At 35.5% G+C, this 9,715-nt stretch overlaps 1 pseudogene; it reads right to left on the bottom strand.

Moving 5' to 3' along the window:
• Positions 1-8,140: 8,140 nt before the first annotated feature.
• On the bottom strand, positions 8,141-8,952 carry LOC119598453 (annotated as a pseudogene).
• Positions 8,953-9,715: the final 763 nt, after the last annotated feature.

Here is a 9,715-nt window from a genome sequence, read left to right on the forward strand (position 1 = left end):
TATGCCACACAAAAAAAAGCACACCCCACACAACACACACACACACCACACACACACACACACAACACACACACACAATATATTTTATAATATATATATATATAAAAATATATATATATATATATATATATTTTAAAATGTATATAATATATATAGATATATATATTATATTATATATATATTTTATATATGGTGTGTGTGTGTGTGTGTGTGTGTGTGAATGTACATATAGATAATATTCAGTTCATATATATATATATGAATATATATATATATATAAAATATATATATATATATATATTATATGTGTGTGTGTTGTGTTGTGTGTGTGTGTGTGTGTGTATATTATATTATATATTTATATATATACATATACATAATAGTGGTATGTGTGTGTGTGGGGTTGTGTGTATGGGGTGTGTAAAATATATATATATATATATATATATATTATATATATAAAATATATATATATATATATATGTATATGTATATATGAAATGTGTATATATAAGAATATATATGAATATATATAAATAGATATATAAATATAAAATATATGAATACATATATAGATATATAAATATAAATATATATATATATAATATATATATATATATATATATATATATATATATATGTATATATGATGACTACATCGTGCGTGTATGAGGGGGGGGGGTGCTCTGCACATATGCACGTATGTATATAAGTATAATATAAGTATATTTTGTTGCAATAAGGACTGAAAAGGCTTCTGTCATGACGGGGGTTACAAGTCGAGCCCGAAGTGCCTCCTCGTACCCTTACAAATATTGTGCGCTGCTCTCATTAATTACCTGTTTCATATTACAGCACAATGCCTCCCTAGAAACCTAAACTCCTTGATCAAAGAAAACTATAATTGGTTATCTCACTCTGTTATCCGCCAAGCCTTATGTAAGGAGATATTTTTTCCTACTAAATTATGTTCAGGCTCCCGTTACACCACTCGATGGTTCTCAGCTGAATCAGCAGTTGTCAGAATTTTACAAAATTAGCTTGAACTTATGACTCACATCGCCATCACAAGATATGGTGAAAGGCGCCACACAGCTTAGATCCTCTTTGGAATGTTATGTGATCAGGAAAACTCTGCTTTCTTTGTATTCCTGGAAATATATATATATATATATATATATATATATATATTTTATAATATAATATAATATATATAAAATGTGTGTGTGTGTGTGTGGGGTGTGTGTGTGTGTGTGGTGTGTGTGTGTGTGTGTGTGTGTATAAGTGTGTGGTGTGGGTGTGTGTGTGTGTGTATAAGGTGTGTGGTGCGCGTGTGTGGTGGTGGTATAGCTATTCTAGTGAGGTTCTGGGGGATTAATAAGAAATCTGAAGCAGAGCCTCAAGTTCCGACCAAACGGCTGATTGAACGCGACTTCATCTCCCCGATTCCATTCCTCAAAAGTCCTCGTCCGGCAAAGCGTTCAAGGAAGACGATCCGACTGAGAGCGACTTGGACCCACGCCCTTACGAGTCTGGACAAGATGACGGACGTAATTTATCCGATGAAAAGGAAATTCGAGAAAGGCAGAAATTTGGTAGTGGAGTTAGTAAAGCAGTTTCGTCACCATGAGTTTTGTAGTCGACGTAAAGACTGAGAGCGCGTAAATACTGGCAACTTATAAAGATTTAATAGATACGTTTATTGAGAGGGATGATAGTCTCACATGGATTATCTTCTAGTATACAATTTTTTATAAAGTTCTGTAGAAAAAGAAATCTGACACGTTAGATCTCTTGGCTGAAATATCCTCAGAGACCTGGCAGAAATCGCTTTAACAGCGCTGACACAACCCTATTGGAACGCATGTTATGAAAAAAAAATCATTATTATTCTTCGGCGATTCTGACAGCGTCTTTTCCTTCCCTATAATGATCAATTTTAATTCCATTTATGATAAACTAACCTCTATTCTATCCTACTGTGTATATGGCATTCGCAACAGGTCCAGCCAAGTCAAAGAGTATGCTTCTTCGGATAAGTTACTAAAGATCTCAAACCATCAGGAATGAATGACTAGAGAGATATGGCTTGATGCATTATGAGAAATGCGTGAGTACGATTACGTGACTAAGATTTATTCGAACAGGCTTAGAGAATATCAGTTAATTTCTCCAATGCAGAGATACTCCCACATATACCTTAGCGACGATAATGGTAGATAATAATGATAATAATAATAGATAATAAATAAATAAATAAATAAATAAATAAATAAAGGAATCTAACGAACTCGAGTGGTCGAGGACGAATTGGGGGAAGGCGGGGGCCACGGGCAGGAGGACAACTCGGGCTGGAAGCCGTTCTCGTCGGCCACGAACTTGAAAGAGGCTACGGCACAATTTTCCTAGGGATAATTATAAGAAAAAAACGCTAAGTCATGCTACATTTGAGTTCGAGCATACCTAAAACCACAACTGCAGTATTCCTTTGAGTAAGAAAATGTGCAAAACAAATCTTATTACTTACCTCCAAGAGCCAACCATGTTAGAACCGCCAGCGACGCCCTCAGAACCCGAGAACTGGGAAAAATGCTCAAAATTGAAATATGTTTTTATCTGCTGTTTATTCCTCATATCCTATTATCTGCTTTCAATTGTAAACGTGGTAACAAGTGTTTCTTACTTGAACTTAAGTTTTCATTGACTTAAAGGCAGGGAGAGTTAGAGGCAAGTGTGACTACCTGTGTTATAGACCCGTCTATGTAACCAGAGGTGAGTGGCTGGATGTTCACTGAAGATTCTAATATACGTCTCTGATTATTATTCAAATTACAAGATCTAATTAGCGAGTAATTATCAAACTAAACATGAAAACAGTATACCCGATCCATTGATCAAGAGCTTCATTAATATAGATATAATCAAAGCTATGAAGTGAATAGCGATTCCTATTCTATCATTTATGCTTTAGTAACATCTTTTATTCATTTGGTATGTGCATGTGCGCGCGCGCGCGCGTGTGTGTGTGTGTGTGTGTGTGTCCGTGTGTGTACTTCATATATGTTTATATATATATATATATATATATATATATATATATATATATATATATATATATATATATATATAGTATTATTACTATTATTATCATTATTATTGTCGCTCTTCTCACAACGCAATACCAGCCTCCTCTTTCCCATTTCTTGCCAAATCACTAATTTTAATAATCAACAGAATATTGTCTTTTACTTCTTCTTTTTCTGCGTTCGCTTGTTTTGATTACTAACGATGAGGTAGGTAAACATCCCCATGCTGTTGCCAGAAACTGTTATTGAATAACAGACAGGTCCCCTTCTCAGTTTTGAAATATGGCATCTTAGGTGTAAAGCCTGATAGCGAGGTAAGGGAAAGGCGAGGAGAAAATACCATAACAACAGTCAGTGTGTGAGCACGTGTGTTCATACAATATTACTGAACTGTATGTACATCCGCTTGACTACGAGAACAGCCATAGGAATACATATGGAGGCTCGTATTGAAAGTGAAGGGGAGGGTAATAAGAATAGCATAATAAAATAAAACTACAGTGATTGAGCAGCGAGAGGAATGAGAGTATTTCCATACTCGTGGCAGTGATGAAAGGAGAGTATCGAGAAGAATGTAGGTCCTCGACAAATGCAGGCGTATTCAAGGGCGGAAGATTTTAATAATGCTATCCTGGGCTGGGGAATACGGCGCAGTATGGACAAGTTTAATCGTCAAAAACTCATAAATCTGCTCTTCCATACTGATTCGCTATGTATGAACTGTATTCATGTTTGAGTAACTTCATGGTTCAGTTCAGCAATTTCTATGTTTTTTGTAACATCTTCTATATCAGTATGATGCATTTTCTATGAAGCCTGCGGAGCTATTGCTGCTCTGTGCATCCTGCTTGCCAACTGAAGCGTTTATAAATTAATCAATTTAGTTATTCGTTTTATACTTCATATAGACGTTCTCAAGAGGAGGTTCTACTATTTTTCCAAAGACCTTCATTTGTCAAAAAAAAAAAAAAATATATATTATATAATATAATATATATATATATATATATATATTTTATACATATATAGTAGTTATTATCTTGCAACAACAGCAGCATAAATTAACATCACGTTTCATCTGACGATCTGATTGAAACAGGGGCGTTCTTGCACAATCTACATTTGTCGAAATTAGCAGTTTTAGCGTATGTGTACGCACACATACACACACACACACACACATACATACATATATGTGTGTATATGTGTGTGTGTGTGTGTGTGCGCGCGCGCGCGCGCGTGTAACACGCTGCCTAATTTGGAAAAATGTAGAAAGAGGTATGAACTGAAAGAACGTCCGAATTCCCGGGCAGATTGTCAGATGAAACCTGATGTTGAATAGTGTGTTTTTATAATATATATATATATAAAATATATTATATAAAATATATATATATATATATATATTATGTGTGTTGTTGTGGTGTGTGGTGTGGTTGTGTGTATATAAAATATATATATATATATATATATAATTATATAATATATATATATATTTTATATATATATATACATATATATGTTTTACGTTACTGGTTCAGCTTCGTTCACCCCACCGTTACATGAAAGTATGTAGATAATACAAAAACAATGTAGAGTAGTGACTGAAGAACCGCTCATACATATCCATATCCCACATGAACCCGAGTCATCACTCCTAACGACGGCCTTTTCAGCCCCGTCATTGCAGCTCTGTCGCATCAGCACTCGGGCCAAGTCAAAGGCGCCAGTGTGGGATGTTCATCAGTGAGCAAATCCCATTAATCCCTGCCGCAGCAGTACCGAACATACAACCAAATGTTCAAATCATTTGAATCAATGTATAATGTAATTTTGGTATACTAACTACATTTCTAAGGAGAGAGACGCCACATACAAAAAATGATAAATAAATAATTACTTTTAAATACAAATCTCTCACACACACACACACACCACACCACACACACACACACACACACACACACCCACACATACACACACACACACACATATATATATATATATATATATATATATATATATATATATATATATATATATATATATATATATATATATATACATATATTATATATACATACATATGTATATATATATATATATCTATATATATATATATAATATTATATATATATATATACACGTTATTATTGCCATGATTAAAATAATTTATCTTATTATTATTATTATTTCATTGTCATAACTGTTTAATTATGATGATAACATTATAACTTTTATGATTAGCATCAGCAGCATTCGTCCGAATGCCACTATCCTTATGAATAACGATTTTTGTATTTTAATGGCTTATTACCCTCAAGACTAATGACCTGCTTTGTTTTTCTCATTGTAAATGCCATACAAGTCAGCTATGTAGGTATACTTACAGGCAACTTTTACCAGCACTAACCACAGATTTAGAAGAGAGTTCCCTAGACCCCCTAGTAAAGTTTACCCTTATCCGTACATTACGTGATTATCACTAATAATAACTATCATTATTATTTTCACAGGTATCATTATAGTGAAATCATTTTACGTATCATAACCATGCTTATTTTCATTATTCACATTGCCAATATCATTAGTACCGTTTTTGTGGATTATCATCATAATTCATTATAATCATTGTAGTTCTAGTGGTAGTAGTACTTTCATCATGATTATTATTGCGGTTATCATCATTATTACCAATTTCATTATTGTTCCGTTCCCTTATCTTCATTATTCATGTTCATTCAATCGATATCTGTCTTGTTTTGTTGGCTGAACATTACTGCTGTTAGTAAGGTTATTACCTGTATTACCTTTGCCAGTAAAACGTTCCATATTATTTTAATACAAATGCTCATAAAATGCCGACGCACAGTATTAATGCTTTAATGTTTTTCTCTCTCTTCTCGGTATTCTTATCCTTTTCTCTATTGACATCAAAATTTTCTCTTTCAAATGAACTCGCTTTCTAAAGAGGGAGCTGAGCATCATGTTAAGACATTGCCATACCTTTCCACATTACATACACCCGGTCGAAGACAGGATATACAGCCATTAGAAGGTAACCAATCCTTTATTACCATCGTACCATCCAATTTTGGTGTCATATGACATAATAGATTGACATAATGTTATCCTCCATTATATGTGTGCGTGTTTGAACATCAACACACGCACACACACACACACACACACACACACACACACACACACACACACACACACACACACACACACACACACACACACACACACACATATATATATATATATATATATATATATATATATATATATATATATATATATATATATATATGCATACATATGTATACATGTGTGACTGCATAGAGCTACATATTGCTTTTTTTTATGAAGCGCTTTGCCATGCGAAGGTGACTGTGACTGTATCTTATATAATCTCTAGCTTTAAAGCAAATTAGTTTGTATTATTTGCAAAAAATAAAAAAATTCTTTCATATCGTGTATTTATTTAGATACAACATTACTTACTTAAAACAAAAGACAATGGTTAAGCTTTTTAGGTTTCGCGAGCTTTGCGAGCTTTGCGCTCGTCCTCGAAGCGGGCGAACTCGATCTAGTCGAGGACGAATTGGGGGAAGGGGTGTGGGAAGGCGGGGGCCACGGGCAGGAGCGACGACTCAATCTACGGCACAATCTTCCTGAGGGTAGCTATAAAAAGAATGGTCAAATATTAACTTGAATAGTAAGTTCCAACAGAAAACACTGGCAAAATGTTAAGCCACGCGATGCGTCCCCAAAGTCCGGACGTGTATCACATTTCCGACAGGATTCCCCTAGAATCCTGTCTTTGGCCATCTGTGCATATACAATGGAAGAAAGAAAAGAATGGGATGTTCACTAATCGCATCACTATAATACAATAATCATAGATAATAATTCGGAATGGTAATAATTATAATAGCTCTTATTTATATATAGTGGTAATGCTAACTCTAGTATCAGTACTGATTGATTACTGTTGATTACTGCTGATGTAATCATATTATCCTTGTTAATAACATTTTCATCTCACATAGGCCTAATGTATTTGGTCTCATCATGTCACCATTACTGGCGATGCTGTAATTATAACCGAATTAGAAATTATGGTATTTATTTCAATATCTATTATAAGTAGCAACGTTGTAATTTCTGTGCTAATGGTAAGATTTTTGTTTTATCATTACCAGTCTAGTCACTAATAATGTTTTATATAAATGCCACTCCTACTATGCAAAACTGTAACACTTGTCTGGTATATCTAATGTTAGGATAACTCATGCACATGGGGATATCATAGAATGAGATCGAATCCTGGATCGAGACCGTTTAAGGTTACTGAAAAAATCCTTTTTTTCTCTCTTTCTCCTTTTTCAATAAGCGTCTTAACGTCGTGTATAAACAATGACTCTTCCATGAGAACGTAACCTGTTTCTTCAGTGTTGTTTATTATCCTCTCATATTGTCGGAAATGTAAATGCTTTTTAAAGAATGTCTATTTATTTGATGTAGACAAGGTATGAATGAGAATGAATACATCTCTTGTATTGTGAAGATATTCTTATTCATACCTTGTCTACATATGTCAATATGAATACGGTTCATCTATTTATTTAAACATAAAATCATCCAAAGGTCAACGTCTAACAAGAATTCGTTCAGAAATAAAAGACTACCGTTGGGCCATTGCACCTTTGCGGGCCTTGCTCTCGTCCTCGAGGCGGACGAACTCGATCTGGTCGAGGACGAAGTTGGGGATCAGGTGTGCACACTATTTCGGGCCTTCAGTCAAACATCAAACATTTTAAATAAGCACGCGGAAACTTAAACTTTCTCTTCTACATATATTTATGATACCATGCAGGAAGCATGTGACAATAAACAGTATGTAATATAAGCATTAAAAGTTTTATTGCGTGAGGCAATCAGAGAGGGAACAGCAATGTGTCTTTTGACCTGCCACTTCACGTTGCATAGAGCTCTTACCAGTCTTATGGATAATTCTTTCGTCTTACTTGTAAGTAATACAAATGTTTTCTTTATAACATCTATTTATTTAATTATAAAATCGTTCAAAATTCAAAGTTTAACACAAATTCTAAAAGACTACGCTTGGCCCTTTGCTCCTTCGCGAGCCTTGCGCTCGTCCTCGAGGCGGGCGAACTCGATCTGGTCGAGGACGAACTGGGGGATGGGGTGGGGGAAGGCGGGGGCCACGGGCAGGAGGGACGACTCGGGCTGATAGCCGTTCTCGTTGGCCACGAACTTGAAAGAGGCTACGGTACCATCTTCCTGAGGATAACTATAAGAAAAAAAAAAGTCATGCCACATTTCATTTCGAGCATCCCCAATATCACAACTGCAGTATTCCTTTGTGTAATTCGAGCAAGAAAATATGCAAACAAATTTGTTACTACCTCCAAGAGCCCACCATGTTAGAACCGGCCAGCGACGCCCTCAGAACCCGAGAACTGGAACACGATGCCATTGGCAGCCTCGAAGTCGGAGCTGTGGGCGCCGAACTGGTCGGGGTTCACCTGGCTGCTTCGCACGATGGCAATGGGCGGGTTGACGAGTGGCAACTGTTCGGCCGAAGCCACAGCCAACACAGCCAGGGCAACGATCTGGATTAAAAAGGGATCGTCTTAATTTTGGCTATAGGCACCAAGTATATTAGTACATCATTATACATCCACACATGTATACGCTTTACATTGTAAGTGTATGCATATATATGTATATGTGTGTGTGTGTGTACATGCGTGTGTGTGTGTATATGTAAACTAAATAAACAGCGACTGCCTGCATGTATGTACTCACTGTTTTCATGGTGAGACGGTTGGGAGATGAGTGTGACGGTCAGTGTGTGAGTCCAGGCTTTATAGTCGTCGCAGGTCAGAGAATGTTCCATCAAAATTGCCCCCGTGCGTACGTTTGTGCGGTATCATCTTGATGCCGGTACAGGCTTGTGTTTTTTATTACCAGTGTACTAGTGATTTCATATTCATTAACTTGTGATTTGGATATTGCAAGGTCTGAGAGGTACCTGCAGAATATATATATATATATATATATATATATATATATATATATATATATATATATATATATATATATATATATATATATATATATTGTGTGTGTGTATGTGTATAGATATGCCCACACGCACATATAATAAACATGTATGTACATGCATATTACTCATCAGAGAAGTCTGTGGTTTCTATTTCTTTGCTGGTTTATTTGTTAATTAGTGTCTTGGATTGTCAAGATGATTTTGCAAAAACTACCGACTATTCTCAGCAGATGGCAACACCTCGAATGCAGAAAAATTATTATTTCCGCAACACTGTGCAAGATGTTGGCCACATGGCCTTGTAGGAAAAATCACGGGTGTAAAGATATTTTCGGATAATATATGCAATTGCGGCTCACGGACATCCGACTGGCAGTCTGTCAACTGGACTGTATCCCAGGGGAAAGCCCTTCCACTGGGTACTCGGGGTTGTAGGGTTACAATATATAATTTTATTTCCTTACAAATGTGACATATTGTGAAATTAGATTTTCTGAAGACTTGCGGAGATCTGCACTTGTTTTAGTTA

The sequence above is a fragment of the Penaeus monodon genome, chromosome 4 (genome assembly GCF_015228065.2).
Source record: "Penaeus monodon isolate SGIC_2016 chromosome 4, NSTDA_Pmon_1, whole genome shotgun sequence".
Classification (NCBI taxonomy): domain Eukaryota; kingdom Metazoa; phylum Arthropoda; class Malacostraca; order Decapoda; family Penaeidae; genus Penaeus; species Penaeus monodon.